This window comes from Pinus tabuliformis, chromosome 8, assembly GCF_031772625.1.
Source record: "Pinus tabuliformis cultivar Carrire ecotype Pingquan chromosome 8, CPIR1, whole genome shotgun sequence".
Lineage (NCBI taxonomy): Eukaryota > Viridiplantae > Streptophyta > Pinopsida > Pinales > Pinaceae > Pinus > Pinus tabuliformis.
Window position 1 is genome coordinate 1,436,539,384 of NC_142294.1, and position 17,676 is coordinate 1,436,557,059.

At 39.6% G+C, this 17,676-nt stretch overlaps 1 pseudogene; it reads left to right on the forward strand.

Annotated features, from left to right (window-relative positions):
* Positions 1-73: 73 nt before the first annotated feature.
* Positions 74-17,676, forward strand: part of LOC149241078 (uncharacterized protein At4g18257-like) — a 38,776-nt pseudogene continuing 21,173 nt past the window's right edge.

Here is a 17,676-nt window from a genome sequence, read left to right on the forward strand (position 1 = left end):
CAAGGTAAACATGTGACAAAGAGTTACTATGATATGATTCAACTCCCTAACTGTAGTGAAGGAAGTGGAACCGATGAACCAACACCTTACAGACCTCCCTGAGTTGGTACAAGAACCCCAGGAGCTAATCTACCACTCTAGGTTCCCAACCCCTAAGTTAACCTAGCCTTTCAATGAATTAAACCCCCAGTCGCTCCCATGACATGCGCATGCATGTGACTGGGACCCTCTAGTCTCTCCCACAATGCCTACAAGGGAGAGACTGTAGTATTTTTCAGCTAGTTCTGTTCCAGAGACTGCGAGATTTAAGCCACTTTTTAGGGATAGTCTCCAAACCACTGCCTGAAACTTCATGATACTTACCAAGGCAATAAATGACACCAAGAGAAAGGCTCTAACATAAAACTTGATAAAGGGCTTTACCTAACCAAGCGTAACCATGACAGACATTCCATAGAACACATTGTGCACACGTAATCTACAGGATATAACAACATATATGAGCATAGGGTATCATACTTATCTAAGATTCATAAGGAGGCATTGATGCATTATCACATTAGTTGCATTATCGTCTATTAGGTCATATAATCATTGTTCATTCATTTACAAATCAAAACATGATGAGAGGCATACATCGTCATTGTCATAAAACATACTCATAACCAACATATAACCAACAAAAATAACAAGGATACAATAACCGTAAATACCACATATGAACCAGTACATTTACACATGAAATACCGAGGAGAAGGAACTCTTATTAATGAATCAAAAGGCTAACCGGGTATGGGAATTCTGTGAACCAACCGACCATAGATTAGCTGAACCAAAATTTTCTTTTAGCAAATCAACCCCGTGCCATATTCCAAGCATGAATGTGGGACTCATAACCAAAACTCAACCAATGCTTCCCAAGGCTACACCACTTCACCCTCATCACTAGATCTAGGATTTACCACAATCCTCACTGGATCACTATGCCAAAACAATAAACATACAATACCAGGATTTACCGTAATCCCCACCGAATCACTAGGCCCTAAACAAGCATGGATGCCACCAAATTTCTCCACATAAACCGTGAGGAATTTTCCTATGTCCTAGTCTCTAGGTTTTACCGCAATCCACAATCTGATCCAGGGATCACTAGGCCATAATCAAGACACCACCCTCCAGGATTTACTGTATATCTGCCAGAACTAGAAAGGAAACCATACATGCAACTCAATGCCTGCAAATAATCTCGTTGTAGCCACTTGATCCTGCTCTTCTTTGCTTGATCTTTACTTCCTCTTGCCTTCTTTTCTTTTCTTGATCCAATATTGAAGTGTTCCAAGAAAACTCTAAGTGTCGAAGAGTGTGTAAGAGAGAGAATAGAGAGAGAGATCCAAAACTAAACTAACAAAAGTATATGAACTGGTCCTCAGAAGCCTTTTTATCAATGAGGCCTCTATTTTCTTCATTTTCCATTATTTTCCTTCATTTTCCTCCTCGCATGCAACCTTTGACCATTCACCTTTGTTTTCTCCTAATTTCCATTATTTTCATAAATAAAATTCCAATTACTGTTATTTTCCCTTTCCAAAACCTTTGAAATTTCCTTTTCCATTTTCCTTTAGCCATAATAATCGAAATGAACACCCACTAGGATGTTCTCCCAACATTCAGTTTGGAATACGTGTCCCATGACCTTGGTCTTATATATTTTTTTACATGAATTTTTACTAGGGTTGTTACATTGGGTTGTTGAGATGGTAGACAAAGTGAGGGGTGATGCCTAAGAAATAGAAGGTCATATAAGGGGTGAGTGTGTCTTTGTTGTTAGGATAGAGGGCTAGGCCCTACAGAACCCAAGAGGAGGCCAAGTCAAACAAGGATGTTGCCCCTAAAATTGATTTGCATCGTGCAAGGAAGAGGAACAATGCCCCTCATAATATCTTCTTCAAAAAGAACTCTGACATTGAATATCAATCTCATAGGGATAAACTTCAACTAAAATTTGAAAATGATGGATTAGTTAGCTATGTAGCGTTGAAGAAGAAAGTAGAACTTTATACAAAACTTGTGTGTGGAGAGCTTCCAATTGATGAAGAAAATGAGAAATATTGTGTGCATTTCCTTCGGAAGGGTACCTTATAGGATGATACTGAAGGGATGAAAGGTATATATTTAGGGTCTTAGAACCTCACGATGACCATAAATTCACATTTGGTTGGTTGCATATGACAACGACAAAAACATGGTAGTGATAAAGAGTTGCTAAAGTTGAATCCTAGAGAAGCTACAAAGAGAATCACAATTGTGTTTGGTGTGAAGTTGATCCCCCAATTCAAAGAAAATATGGATCCAAGATTTAAAGCTTGAATACAATAATGTGAACATTAGTTGAGGGCTAGGAAAGGGATCAAAGCATATTTCTATTTCAATAAAAATTTGTTAGAATCCTTGGGAAGTAAAGTAATTTGTGTGCTTGATATTATTTAGAGTTTGTAAAAAATACATATTGAGCATAATCAAATCAATATGTGGGTGCATGGTTGTTAGAATTGACTACTCTAACAATTTCCTAAAGTATGGAACTCCAAGATGAAAATTGAACCAATATGCAAACAAAGATGTCAAAGATGAAACATTGAGATTCCTAGTGTGTGAATGATTGTAGAACAATATGGTAATCTTATCACTATGTATTTTATCTCTTTCTGATAATTTGTAGCGTTGTAATCATTCATGAATCTAGATAGTAAAGAAGTGGCATAGCCAGAAGGGAGTTCTACCTATGTGTTTTACTCCTTAAATTGATAGTTGAATTTTCCACCATAAGTCCAAAATGGAAGGTGCAAAAAATGCAAGATTGAGCTAGATAAATCCCATGTCTACACTACTTTCCTAAATAATTAGCAAGTACAATGGATGGCACCCATGTATCTTCATAGATGGAAGTAGGTCCATGGCTAAATAATTATCGAGTAGAGTGGATGGCACCCATGTATCTTCATAGATGGAAGTAGGTCCATGGGTGGTCAATTACTCAATCTTCATGGTCAGTTGATGTTAGGCCCTAAAGTACAATAAGTTCCAATTCAATTTAAGGTATTAATGCTATGAATGATTTCTAGCTAGTACGTGGTGACAATTCTTCAGGTGAAGAAGGAGCATGGACACTTTTTGAGGTGGAAGTGAGTTGCATTTTTATTTCCTAGGAAAACCAAATGTTGATTGCAAGTTGATTTTTTTGGAGTGAAATGATGAGTTTGCAACAAGGAGGACATAGAGGTTATTGATACAACAAAGAGATCTTTGGAGCTTGGTCCAAGAAGAGTAGGTGATAGTGTTTATGGAAGCATCATGGCAGCAAAGGATATTAGTTGTGGCAACAATAGAGATTAGATGATGATGGACAAATAAGGTAAATTTGTGTGAGTTGAATAGTAACACACATGAATATATTGTAATGTGATCTACACATCGTAGTTGTAGAAAGTCTACATATATTGTTTTGATTTGATTTAGTGGTCCTTGAAAATTTTGTACCTAATATATCCATTAGATGGAGTGTTTTGTACCCATATCTATATAACATGAAAAAGGCATGTCGTTATAAGACCTAGAGAGGCATGCATACCCCTTTATTGTGTGTTCCCTAATGACTTGATTTCTTCTATAGTTTAGTTCAATGACCTCTATTAGGGAGTTCTTTAACACTTTGAAGAGTAGGCCATGTGTGACTAGATATGACATGGTGGGCCATATTGTTAGTTTTAGAATCAAGGAGGTGAAGTTTTACATTCAAGGGGTGTTCATCAGGAAGTTGAATGAACCATGTACATGAAGGGATATTCTACTATACCAACACTTATAATGATTATATAACCATGCATTCTGGTGGATGGTTATTTATTTATAAGGACATTAACAGTTTGGTGATGTGTACATGATTGAGGTATAAAGTGAAAGTGCCAGATTGGACTAGAGGTAGATTGTTCTATTGAGGTGGTTCTTCAAGTCATAGCGAATTATTTGCTACATAGGAGACGATATTGAAGAGTTGAGATGATGAAGATTAAGACTCTCGTAGTTGTGAAGGGGTGATGTTAAAGTATGTAACTCCTGCTTTTCTTATGTGTGAGATCATATTTAATTGTTGAGCTTATTGGTCATTATTAGGTAGAATTAGTCTATATGAGGAGTCTATTCCTAGTTTTTAGGAAGTGGTTGTAAATAGTTGGATGTGAGAGATTCCCTCCAACAAGATAATTCCTAAATTAGAGTGTTGTTAAGATATTCTCTCAACTAGTTGAGTAAGATAGTTGGAATAATGTATTATGAGGGATCTAAAAAAAATGGAAGAGATTTATCATATAATGTCAAACTTAAAGAAATTTTTTATCACTAAATGGATATCATGTGAATTGAATAAACCAAATTTAGCCTTAATGATCATCAACCATCATCAATTATGTAATCTTATAACTCAATTTCTTATTTTTATTATTTTGAGAAAATCATAACAATTTTTTTTTGTTTTTTTTACAGGAATGGTTATGATGCTTTGTATTAATCTTGGGCAGAATGCCAAAATCTGATTACAATTTGAGCTTCTTTGTCCTGCTGCATTTCTTTGCTAAGGATGTAGCTGAAGCTTACAATTTTCTTCCTTGGATAGACCCCCACTGAGTTAATTTCGGAGATTTTCCCCCACTTGGAAATACAAACAAATTGGTTTAGTAACAGACAGTAGAACATGGCAGCAGTCTATTTATGGAATGGGATCCCATGATTCTTCATCCTCTTTCAGCTTGATCCCAGCAGAGAGAAGGACAGCTTTATTGGCTTCGATGTCCACCTTTTTATTATGAATTCTCAACACGTGATAGTACTTCAAGTCTTGGAAGTTGTTTTCCATACCTTTGATCCTGGTAATCAGCCTTGCTAGATTGAGGTCCTGAACTGGGGTGTTGGTAACCATTGCATTTATAATGACTTGAGAGTCACCTATGACAATTGCTTCATTTATGTCCAGTTCTTTGAGGATCTTGAGTCCTTGGAAGAGGGCCAAGGCCTCAGCTTGAATGCTGGTTGTGTAATCTAGTCCCCAGGCGTAGGAGTGAATTTTTTCCCCGGATTGATTTAGGACAACACCTCCTGCACCAGCTTTGCCCGGATTTCCCTTTGCTGCTCCATCAAAGAATAGGAAGTGCCTTGCTTGCGATTTAAGCCACTCTTGAAAGTCATTCTCGGGTTTTCTTATTTGCCATTCTTTGATAATGAGGGCTTTTTTGACTGCTGGCTGAAATTGGAGTTCTAGCGTTGATCCCCATGCTATATCCTGCTGTCTGAGGTTGGTGTCGTCTTTTATATCAATCAAGCATTCCTTTATGTGGCTTTTTATCTTGGTTTCCAGGACTTTGTGGCTTTGTTTTGTGTTTCTAAATATTCTTTTGTTGCGCTCTATCCATAATTGCCAACAGATGATTTTTGGGAGGACAACCCATGTTGCCTTGATAATCAGATTTTTAGGGGGAGGACCTGGGAATCTGTTTGACCATTCAGCGAAAAGATCAGAAGTGGAGCAAGGGACAGTGAAATTTGGGTCCAGATCATGAGTAAAATAGGACCAAATCTGCCTGGAGAAGCTGCAATCTAGCATTAGGTGGATTGTTGTCTCAACGCTTTCATTACACAGAGGACACATGGAAGGGCCGTGGAAGCCTTTTTTCTGCAGGTTATCATAAGTTAATATTTTCCCGTGACAGTAGACCCAGGCAAAGAAATCGACCTTGGGCCATGAGGGCTGATGCCAAACGCCTTGCCATGGAGCTGGATTCGGAGGAACGTGAGGTTTCTCGTTCAATTTGGCATACCCCTGTGCGACTGCATAACCTTTGGCTTTTGGCCCCCAACCCATCTCGTCTCTCTTCCTCGATTGCGTGGGAGCCAATCCTTGGAGGGCGTCTAACAGCGTGGTCCACTCAGAGTTCAGGTTGTCCGGCACATTTAATCGCTTCCAGCCTGCCCAGATCGAGTTATTCCAACATGAAATATCCCACAGAGATTTCATTCCTTCTCTGTCCATCCAACAACGCAGCGAGTTAATGGAGGCTCTGGCTTCTATTGGCTCTTTGTTCATGATTCTGTCCGACCAAATATTGATTTTTTTACCGTTGCCTGGTATCCAGTAGGAGTGGGCGGTGATTAGAGATGCGGCTCTGTCATAAATTTTGAGGAATGTCGAATTAGGCAGGTGAATCACATTTTCTAAGCATCTGGATCTTGAACCTCTGAAATATTTTTTCCAGAGCACCTTTTGAGCCCAGCCAGGATTGGGGGCGATGATCCTCCACACGATTTTTGCAGCCATTGCTACATTTTGTTGACGAAGATTCTTAAAATTTAGGCCACCTTCCCACAGCGGCTTGGAGATGATGTCCCAGCTGACAAGAGGGATCTTTTTTTCATTTTGTTTCCCTCCCTTCCAAAAAAACCTCCTTATGTATTCCTCCATTTTGTTTAGTATGGTTGCCGGAGCGAGGAGACCTGCAAATTGGAATAGGGGCAAGCTGTTGAGAACAGACTTTATTAAGACTGTTTTGCCTGCAGCATTCAGCCAGGAATATCCCCAGGCTTGAATCTTTGCCTTGAACTTTTCTAACTGTGGAAGCCAATCTTTGCTGGTTGGTCTCTTTTGAGATATTGGGAGGCCCAGGTATTTAAAGGACGACCAGGAGGAGGAGGCTTCGAAGCCCAAACATCTGGATATGGCAGATAGCAGTCTAGGCGAAGTGTTCCAACTGAAAATATGGCATTTGCTCTTGTTAACAACACTCGGGACCTAACATCAATGTGTCATCTGCAAATAAAGCATGATTGATATTTTTGGTTCCTCTTGCAATGCGCAAACCATTAATTTCTTGTTCCTGCAACTTTTTATCTAGCAGGAAACTGAGGGCTGAGGCCTGGATGACAAAGAGCAGGGGGGATAGAGGGCACCCCTGCCTGAGTCCTCTCGAGGCTTTAAAGAAGTCTGTGGCTCTTCCATTAACAAGAGGAGCTATCCAAGGCTCCGAGATGCAAGCCCGGATCCAATTAATGAAGTTTGTTCCAAAACCTAGCTTACACATAACATTCAAAAGGAAGCTATGATTGACTCGATCAAAAGCATTTGCTAAATCAAGTTTGATCACCATACCTTGCTCTTTTCGGAGTAGACTTGAGTGTATTGCTTCCTGGACCAGAAAAAGTTGTCCACGATCTGCCTTCCATGGATGAAGCCTCCTTGATTCTCTGGAATTATTTTGGGGAGGATAAACTTCAATCTGTTTGCAATTACTTTGGTGATCAATTTGTACCCTGTATTACATAGAGAAATCGGCCGAAATCTGTTGAAGTTATTGGCACCTTTTTCCTTGGGTATGAGTGCTAAAAACGCAGAATTGGTACTGCCTTCGATTTTCTGAATATTTTGGGATTTTTGTACCATTTTGAGAAGATATTTTTCAATAATCGGCCAGCACGTTTGGAGGAATCTAGCAGAGAAACCATCCGGCCCAGGGGCCTTGTCCGGATCCATGTCGAAGAGCGCCTTTTTCACCTCATCTTTAGTGACTTTGGCCTCCAGAGATTCATTAATTCGCTGAGAAATTACAGAGGGTATATTGACTAACAGCTCTGGATAGTGACTTGGGTCCTTGTCTTCACTATATAGATTCTGGAAATGAGTAAACGCAGCTCTCTTTATATGCTCAAAATCCTTATGGATATCTCCCTCCTCTTTAATTTCTGAGATAGTATTGAAACATTTCCTTGCCTGGGCTTGTTTATGAAAATAAGCAGTGTTCCTATCCCCTGCTTTGAGCCAGAGGTTCTGAGATTTCATTCTCCAATACTCTTCTTCAGCTAAACAGGCCTTGTGATATTGCTGTTGTAAATGGGTTTCTTGTTCTAATGAGTCCTTTGTAAGCATTGCGTTTTCCATACCATTATGATGAGAAACAAGAGCTGCTTTAATGGTTTTCCTTATTGTGGCTGGGTTGGACAGCGTTTTGGCCCATCTTTTTAGGGCTCTTTTCACCCTTCTGAGTTTTTCCTCCCAAATATAGAATGGCGATCCTTTGACTGGTTGGTTCCAACATTCCTTGACTGTTTGCATGAAATCATTCTCCTTTACCCAAAGAGGGCTGAACCTAAATGGGATGGGGCCCAGATCATGATGAGCTAACAGGTCTAACTTTATGGGCTTATGATCAGAGGTGTTGTTGGCAAGAATATACATTCTAGGCTCTAATCCTAGCAGCAGAAAGGAACTTTGAATGATAAACCTATCTAACCTGGCAGCAATGTGGCCAGGCCCCACTCTTTTATTAGACCAAGAGTACTTACCTGAAGAGGGTTTGATGTCCAGCAAATCCCAGTCTTGCACTATGTCCTCCACCCATTCTCTAGCCGGATCTCTAACTATGCTGCCTCCCCTTTTTTCTGATGGGTGAAGGGTAAGATTGAGATCGCCAGCAATTATTATGTTTTCCAGGTCTGTCAAGTCTGCTTGCTGTCTTATAGAGTCCCAACAGTCTTTTTTTCCCCAACGTTGACTGGAGAGTAAACGTTGAAGAGGCAGAACGTTTGCTTAGTATCCAGGTTCTGCATTTTCAGCATCAACCAATGGGTATTCCTGGCCTCGAGTAGAACTGTAAATTTATTGATATTCCAAAGAGTACCTATTCCTCCTGAGGCGCCCCGGGCGGAGATTGCTCTTGCTTCGCTTTTATTCCAGACTTTCTTGCTTGTTTGAAGGAAGGCTATGTCTTCCAGCTTTGTCTCCTGGACGAGAAGTAGATCTGGGGTTTCTGTCCTGATTAGACTTCTGATGGCTTCTTCTTTAATTTTGCTCCCCATCCCTCTGCAGTTCCAGGAGATGACCTTCATTATTTATGCTTCAGGTGGGCTCCCTTGGAGCCTTGGGGCAGATTTTTCAATATCTTTGGCTTTGAAGCTAGCATTTTCTCCAAGGTTGGCTGACTGCCCTGGAGTTTTTCTTTGTAAGTCTCCTGCTCCCTTTTTTCCCTGTCTGTTTTCCGGCCTCTTGTTGATCTTCTTACCGGGGTGTGGGATTCCCCTATTTCTCCTTCCTCTTCTGATTCTTCCGTTTCCTGCTCTTCTTCTTCATCTTCTATGATCATGCCTTTTGGATCTTCGGGACTTGTTCCTTTGAGTGAGGCCGAGGGAGCTTCTTCCTCGTCCTCTGGGACCGTGTCTTTGGGGTTTTCAACTTCTTTGGGGGAAGCTGGAGGTGAGCTTTTCCTTGAGGATTCTGGCTTTTGGATCTCTACCTCTGGAGTGTCTTCTGTCAGTTGGCTTAAAAGGTCAAATTTGTTTTCTTGCGCCTTTTTGGTAGGGGGCCTCTGGGCATTAACCTGAAAATTACCTTTGCCGGATGGTCCACCCTGTTTCTGCCCCTTGTGGTTGGCTCTAGCTTGTCTTACTTGGTTCCAGCCCTCTTCATTTCCTTTCTCTGGCTCTGGTTTAGACGGGCAGTTTCTGGCGAAGTGCCCATACACGTGGCATTTCCTGCATTTGAATGGCAGCTGTTCATAATCCAAGATCTGCACATGGGACCAGCTACCGACTTTGATTTTGATTGCTTCTGGTAAACCCTCCTCTAGATCTACCTCCACACAGATCCTGGCACAATCATACTGATCCTTGTTGCTTGCCCGATCTATGAATTTCCCGAGGGAGTTGCCAATGTGTTTCAAGGAGTCCCAGTTCCAACAGTGAACCGGCAGATTTGGGAGACGAACCCATACTGGAACAGCCTTGGGAACATCTACCGCTGGGTCAAAATCCGGGGTCCATTTGTTCAGGTAGAGACCCTGAGGACCCATGAAGTACGGTCCATTTCGAAAGATCAGGTCTTTGTCCTCTCTGGAGGTAAATTCGAAAAGAAAATACCCTCGCCCTAGAAAGTAAGAGGTAACACTTTGACTGATCAGGGGCGCCCAGTTCCTGTTAACCCATTGCTCTGTAGTTTTCGGGGAGGGCCAAAGTCCCGTGAATTGGCCAATAAGTCCCCGATCCACCAGCGACAAAGCTACTTGCATGGGGGTCTCCGGAGGCAAAGAGATCTCTGGAATTTCATCTAGTTTCTTGACGAATTTGGAGGCATCATTTCTTTTTTTCGGAGGCAGACCTGCCAGGAGCTGGTTAAATGCATCTACGGCAGGACCGGAGGGCAGATCTTGGCCCTGAGACTCCATCAGGTTTGATGCCGGCCGCCACAAGGGCAGCGCAGCAGAGGCCACACCCTAGCCAGAAGGACGACTGGCTGTCTTGGATCCGATCAGATCTGAAGCAGGAAGGTCCGCAGGTTGCAGGAGCAGCAAGAAGCGAGGAGGATCGCAGGTTTAGAGCCCGCAAAGGGCAGGTCTCGAGGGGAGCCGAGGCTCGCAGATGCAGACCTGGTCGCGCTCAAGCCAAACCTAAATGTTCGAAAATCATAACAATTTTATTACTTTTATATGTACAATATTTAATTAAATGACTTTTTAGAATAAAATGATAGTTGTAAAAAATATTTTCATTTACCTAACCTATACAAAGGAAATTTTACCAAATTTAGAATGACTTTTTACAACAAAATGATAGTTGTCATTGATTATTTTGGGAAAATCATGACAATTTTATTACTTTTATAGGTACAATATTTAATTAAATGATTTTTTAGAATAAATTGATAGTTGTAAAAAATATTTTCATTTACCTAACTTATACAAAGGAAATTTTGCCAAATTTAAAATGACTTTTTACAATAAGATGATAGTTGTCATTGATTATTTTGAGAAAATCATAAGAATTTTATTACTTTTATATGTACAATATTTAATTAAATGACTTTTTAGAACAAAATGATAGTTGTAAAAAATATTTTCATTTACCTAACCTATACAAAGGAAATTTTGCCAAATTTAAATGACTTTTTAAAATAAAATGATAGTTGTCATTGATTATTTTGAGAAAATCATAAATGAGAAATATTGTGTGTATTTCCTTCAGAAGGGTACTTTATAGGATGACATTGAAGGGTTGAAAGGTATATATTTTAGGGTTTTAGAACCTCATGATGATGATAAATTCACATTTGATTGGTTGCATATGACAACGACAAAAGGAAATTTTGCCAAATTTAGAATGACTTTTTACAACAAAATGATAGTTGTTATTGATTATTTTGGGAAAATCATAACAATTTTATTACTTTTATATGTACAATATTTAATTAAATGACTTTTTAGAATAAATTGATAGTTGTAAAAAATATTTCCATTTACCTAACCTATACAAAGGAAATTTTGCCAAATTTAGAATGACTTTTTACAACAAAATGATAGTTGTCATTGATTATTTTGGGAAAATCATAACAATTTTATTACTTTTATATGTACAATATTTAATTAAATGACTTTTTAGAACAAAATGATAGTTGTAAAAAATATTTTCATTTACCTAACCTATACAAAGGAAATTTTGCCAAATTTAAATGGCTTTTTACAATAAAATGATAGTTGTCATTGATTATTTTGAGAAAATCATAACAATTTTATTACTTTTATATGTACAATATTTAATTAAATGACTTTTTAGAATAAAATGATAGTTGTAAAAAATATTTTCATTTACCTAACGTATACAAAGGAAATTTTGCCAAATTTAAAATGACCTTTTAAATAAAATGATAGTTGTCATTGATTATTTTGAGAAAATCATAACAATTTTATTAATTTCATATGTACAATATTTAATTAAATGACTTTTTAGAATAAAATGATAGTTGTAAAAAATATTTTCATTTACCTAACCTATACAAAGGAAATTTTGCCAAATTTAAAATGACTTTTTAAATAAAATGATAGTTCTCATTGATTATTTTGAGAAAATCATAACAATTTTATCTGTCACGCACACATATGGAGCAAAAATTTTTTTTATGGCGATTAACCCCATATATTAACACATACATGCATTCTACTTTATTAACCTTATAAATACAGTCTCATAACAAATGTAGTAGTCATGACTGTTCGAATATTTATACATATGTTTTTCATTCAGTTGATATATATTCCTTTTATACATCATAATCCTAAGGTTCATCGTGGAGAATCACAATCAATATATTTCAAAGCATATATAATGTTTCAAAGTATGTAACGGGTTTATGTGCACATTCCAATGGGACTGTCAGTCCTTAGAAGCGAATTTATGGCAGCTGCTATCGTGTACTGGTTTAAATCCCGAGATATGTGTAAGTTTTACGTTGTGTCCGGCCTTGACTTCGGTGACGAGGCAGCATTGTCCATTTGGAAAGATCAAGGGCTAGATGGTGTGATGCCATGTGCGCCCGGTGCTCCAAGCACCTACGGGCCTGTCACCTCGGGCATACCAATTTCGCGCCCGGATCCCATCGACCCTAACCGGCCATCGAACGGTGGACGAACCTCTGTGCAGATCGAGGGTTGAGATCTTGCCACCAGTCGATAAGCATGGTATAGCATATACTTTTTGTGTGCTTCAGTTCAACTCATTTTGTTTCTCATTTCGTTGCGACGGTGTGTCGCAGAGCTATGGCGATTCGCCTGTCCAATGCTTATGCAACTTCGTTCAGCTCTAAACTTCAGTTCTATTCCCCTTTCGCACTGGAATAAACAGGTATGAGGTCGTTCCCTTGTCTTGTTACCGTCTGTATCAGTCCTTATTTTGTTATGGTATTTCATCATTTAACCTGAGCTCTCGATTTCCTGGCTTGACTCAGGTGTGCAGGTAACCGGTGATTATTCCTTATCGAGGATAGGGAACCCTTCGCTCTATTTGCTGTCCGGATCACAGGTAGGCTCGAATGCCACCCAACTTAACTTCATTTGTTGCATCTGTTCAGGGTAACAGCTGAGCGTTTATATTACTTTGACAGGAATGCTGGGTAGCACCACCGCGGCCTGGGGTCCCTTTATCAATTCAGGGCTTCTATCCTTGTTTTAGATGATAGTCTTTGGTTAGAGAAAGATACAGGCTAAGCATTTCATGCATGGCCATAACCCTCTGATATGTATAGTTGTTTATTTCTGAAGCCTGTTCTGGTTTGTACTCAGACAGTATGATGTTTAAGCTTTAATACTGAACATGAGGGTTGATTCCTTGGTTATTTCATTAAAATGCCTTAGAGAGGAAGAGCACGAGAGATTCAATAGATTTCAGCTATATGTACAATGTTCTTCTTTTGTTTATTCGCCTTCTTGGCCATGGCTATATATATACAGACTTAATGTTCAGGATTTTTAATGTTTCTTTCTAATTAAATTGACTGCATGACCATCTCTTCAAATGTCGAGGTCATATACGCTTTTAAGTTTAGATTTCAAAGGTTTTCTTTTGGTTTTGCGTCCGGTTTAAGGCGGACAAGGCAACTGTTCCTAAACAGAGTTGCGGGCTAACTCGACTATGTGCTTATACTTATATAATGCAGTTGTTGGTTCTTTTCAGGGTATTAGAATGCGTTGTACTTTTATGGGTTTACCTTAGATATATACATGTTTGTATTTTTGTGCCATGCGACACCACTGTGCGACTGTAACAGCATGCCGAAGTGTTTAACCAGTCTTTATTAACGGTCTCCGGTTTCGTTTCATGTTTTCGCCGGCCGAGGTTAAGGTTTTTCCCCTTTTCCATACTTGTACGAGGTCGTAGTTTACTTGCTCAGTTTCATTGGTATGGAAATCATATCGTATTTGTTCTCTGTTGATATTCCCTTGTGGATTAAGCGTAATGCACAGTTTGTTCTTTTACTTTTGCTGGGCCGCGAGGCTCTCTAGATTCACTCATGAATATATACATAGTGTATCAGGGTTTTACTACCATTCATTACAGCAGAGAGCGCCTGTACATTTCTTGCTTTTCTAAATGTCTGTATATTTTCTTGCTTTTACATATGAATGAGGGTTCTTACTATACCATTTCTTGATAGGCCATTTATACTGCTACCGAGGTTATTATAAACCCTTTATCGTGTTTTCTATTATTTCTTTAAGGAACCATGCAAACTTAGGTTCTGTCGTTGTCTTTCATACAGACATTAGTGTTCTTCCTTCAGATTGTATATTCAGTTACGGTTCTACACTCGAATATGTTTTCTATAATTCACACAGCATGCAATAATTGTTTTCATAATACTGTTTAAGAAGAATAGGCAGATAATTGTCAGCTTATTTCACTTTTCTCAGTACAGTACAGTACAAGAAACATTTTAACAGATGTATAAGTAGTAAGCCATACCTGCTTATCTGCCAAACCTATTTGTAATGCTTGTCAATCCACCCGTCCGTAGGAAGAGTTCCTCTTTAATCTTCCACCCCCAAGCACTTGCAGGTCCTCTCGACTGCAATTACACTGGTCTCGCCAGTAAACGCTATCTGATCCTAACCAGACATAGCGTACACAGGAAAATTCCTTTCCTTAATGCCATCTGATCCTAACCAGACATAGCATGAACATTTTCTTTCTTCTCTGCCATCTGATCCCAACCAGACTTGGCAATTCCCCCTTTTTCCTCTGGGGTCTCAACTACCTCCTGAAGGTAGTTAGGGTTCCATTGTAACTGATTCCACAGTTACTAACCATGATTAATCATAAGCTCAGTTCAAATAGTACTAACACAATTGTTTTTTATTAACATAAAATTAATAACAGAGTTATATATACTTTTCAAATAAAGTCTTTGTTCATAATTACTTTTACTATTTACTAACATTAACTTTTCACGGGGAATGTTACATCTCCCCCTCCTGAAAGTCTACATCGTCCCGATGTTGCTGTTCATCCAAAAACAGACTGGGATAAGTATCCCTTATCATTTGTTCATCCTCCCAGGTGGCCTCTTCAGGCCCAAAGTGCTGCCACTGCACTTTAACCTGGCTGATGACCCTTTTCCGCAGCTCGACTCTTCTCCGATCTAATATGTTCACTGGTTCGACCAGGAACTCTCCTTCCGGTTCCACCTGAAACACATGACAATCAAGTCAGCTGCTTACTAGTATTCTATTTTAGGTTTACATTATATAACAGTCTTCCCTTACCTGAATGTCCTGCCAACTTATTATATGCCTAGGGTCATACACATATTTCTTTAAAACTGATACATGGAAGACATTATGAACCCGAATATGGCTGGGTAGGGCGAGCTGATAAGCTACCGGCCCTACCCGTGCCAGAATTTGGAATGGTCCACAAAAACGCGGTGCCAATTTGGCACAAGCATTCCATTGGAGGGTACTTTTCCTAGCTCGAATTCTGATGTACACATGTTCACCCACTTGGTACTCTCTAAATGTTCTCTTCCGATCTGCAAAATTCTTCTGCCTGTCCTGTGCCATCTTTAGATTAGCTCTAACTTTTTTCACCATAACTTCCATTTCTTCCAACATCTCAGGACCCAGCAAGAATTTGTCCTCCGGTCCACCCCAACTGGAGGGTGTGCGGCATTTCCGGCCGTAAAGTACTTCGAATGGGCTCATCTTCAAGGATGAGTGATAGCCATTGTTATAGGCGAATTCCACTAGGTGTAAATACTCCTCCCATCGCGTAGGTTGCTGCATCACATAAGACCTCAGCATGTCCTCCACTACTTGATTCACTCGCTCAGTCTGTCCGTCAGTTTGCGGATGATATGCGGTGCTGAAGCTCAATTGAGTTCCTAGACCTTCAAATAAGGTCCTCCAAAAAGCTGAGGTAAACTTAACATCACGATCAGATATTATTACTTTCGGCAGCCCATGAAGTTTAAATATGTTTTGCATAAAAATGTTTGCGATTTGAGCTGCACGATAAGTGGATTGAACCGGTATAAAGTGAGCTGACTTGCTGAGTTTATCCACTACCACCATTATAGAATCATTGTTCTTTTTGGATTTCGGCAAACCGGTAATAAAGTCCATGGTTATGGTCTCCCATTTCCATTCTGGTATGGGTATTGGCTGTAGTAATCCTGCAGGGTGCTGATGTTCAGCCTTCACCTGTTGACACTCCAAACAGCGCGCCAGGTATTCTAATACATCCTTCTTCATGCCTGGCCAGTAATACTCCTTCCTTAGCGAGGTGATTAATTTCTGGTAACCAGGATGTCCTGCATAAGGACTTCTATGAGTTTCATCCAGAATCTTTTCTTTAATACCACCCTGATTGGGTATATAAATCTTCTTTTGGTAGCACAAAATTCCGGCTGCATTCAAGGTGTAACCTTGTTGTATTGAACGGGTGTCTGAATTCTGCACCAAATGCTTCTTTTGCAAATAAATCTGATCTTGCGCTGCAGCCTCCTCAATCTCTTTGTCAAGAGTGGACCACCCTTGACTAATACCAATCTCATAAATGCAATGCACTTTTCGACTCAGTGCATCAGCTACTCTGTTCTCCTTTCCCTTTAAGTGCTTAATTTCGAAATCGAAATTTCCCAAAAAGTCCACCCATCTTGCTTGTCTTGCGTTTAAAGTGGGTTGACTAAAGTAACTAGTCAAGCTGTGGTGATCCGTCATTAACAAAAATTTCCTTCCTACTAAATAATGGCGCCACATCTTCAAAGCATGGATCACAGCGGTTAATTCCAGATCATAGGCAGAATATTTCTGCTCATGTTCTTTTAACTTTCTGGATTCATAGGCAATCACTTTACCTTCCTGCATTAGCACTCCACCCACGCCCTCCTTACTGGCATCTGTACAAACTACATACTCCTTTTCGGGATCTGCCACACACAACACAGGTGTTGTGGTAAGTAAATGTTTAAGCTGTTCGAAACTCCGCTGACAGTCTGCTGTCCATTTAAACACTTTTCCCTTCTTTTGCAAGGAGGTAATAGGGTAGGCAACTCTAGAAAAACCTTCTACAAACCGCCGGTAATATCCAGCCAGCCCCATGAAAGATCGAATATCTGCTACATCCTTGGGTGTAGGCCATTCCATTATAGTTTTAATCTTTTCAGGGTCCACAACTATACCTTCCTTCGTAATAATGTGGCCCAAATACTGGATCTGTTCTTTATAAAAATCACATTTGCTGAATTTTCCATATAACTGATGCTCCCGTAATGTCTGTAACACTATCCTCAAATGTTCCTCATGCTCCTTGATATTCCAGGAGTATATAAGTATATCATCAATGAAGATCAATACAAATTTGTCTAGGTATTGATGAAATACACCATTCATCAAACACATGAATGTTGCAGGTGCATTAGTTAATCCAAAAGGCAGTACCACAAACTCGTAGTGTCCGTAACGAGTACGAAAAGTTGTCTTGGCTATGTCCTCATCTTTGATTCTGATTTGATGGTAACCAGACCTTAAATCAATCTTGGAGAAGATTGTCGCTCCCTTCACCTGATCAAACAGCTCATCAATGCGGGGTAAGGGGTATTTTCTTTTCACAGTCAGCTTGTTCAGCTGTCTATAATCTATACACATACGCAGAGTTCCATCCTTTTTCCTTACAAATAACACAGGTGCTCCCCAAGGAGATACACTAGGACGGATATACTTCTTATCCAACAGCTCTTGCAGTTGCATTTTTAACTCAGTTAACTCTGGCACACTCATCCGATAGGGTGCCCGGGACACTGGGGCTGCTCCGGGT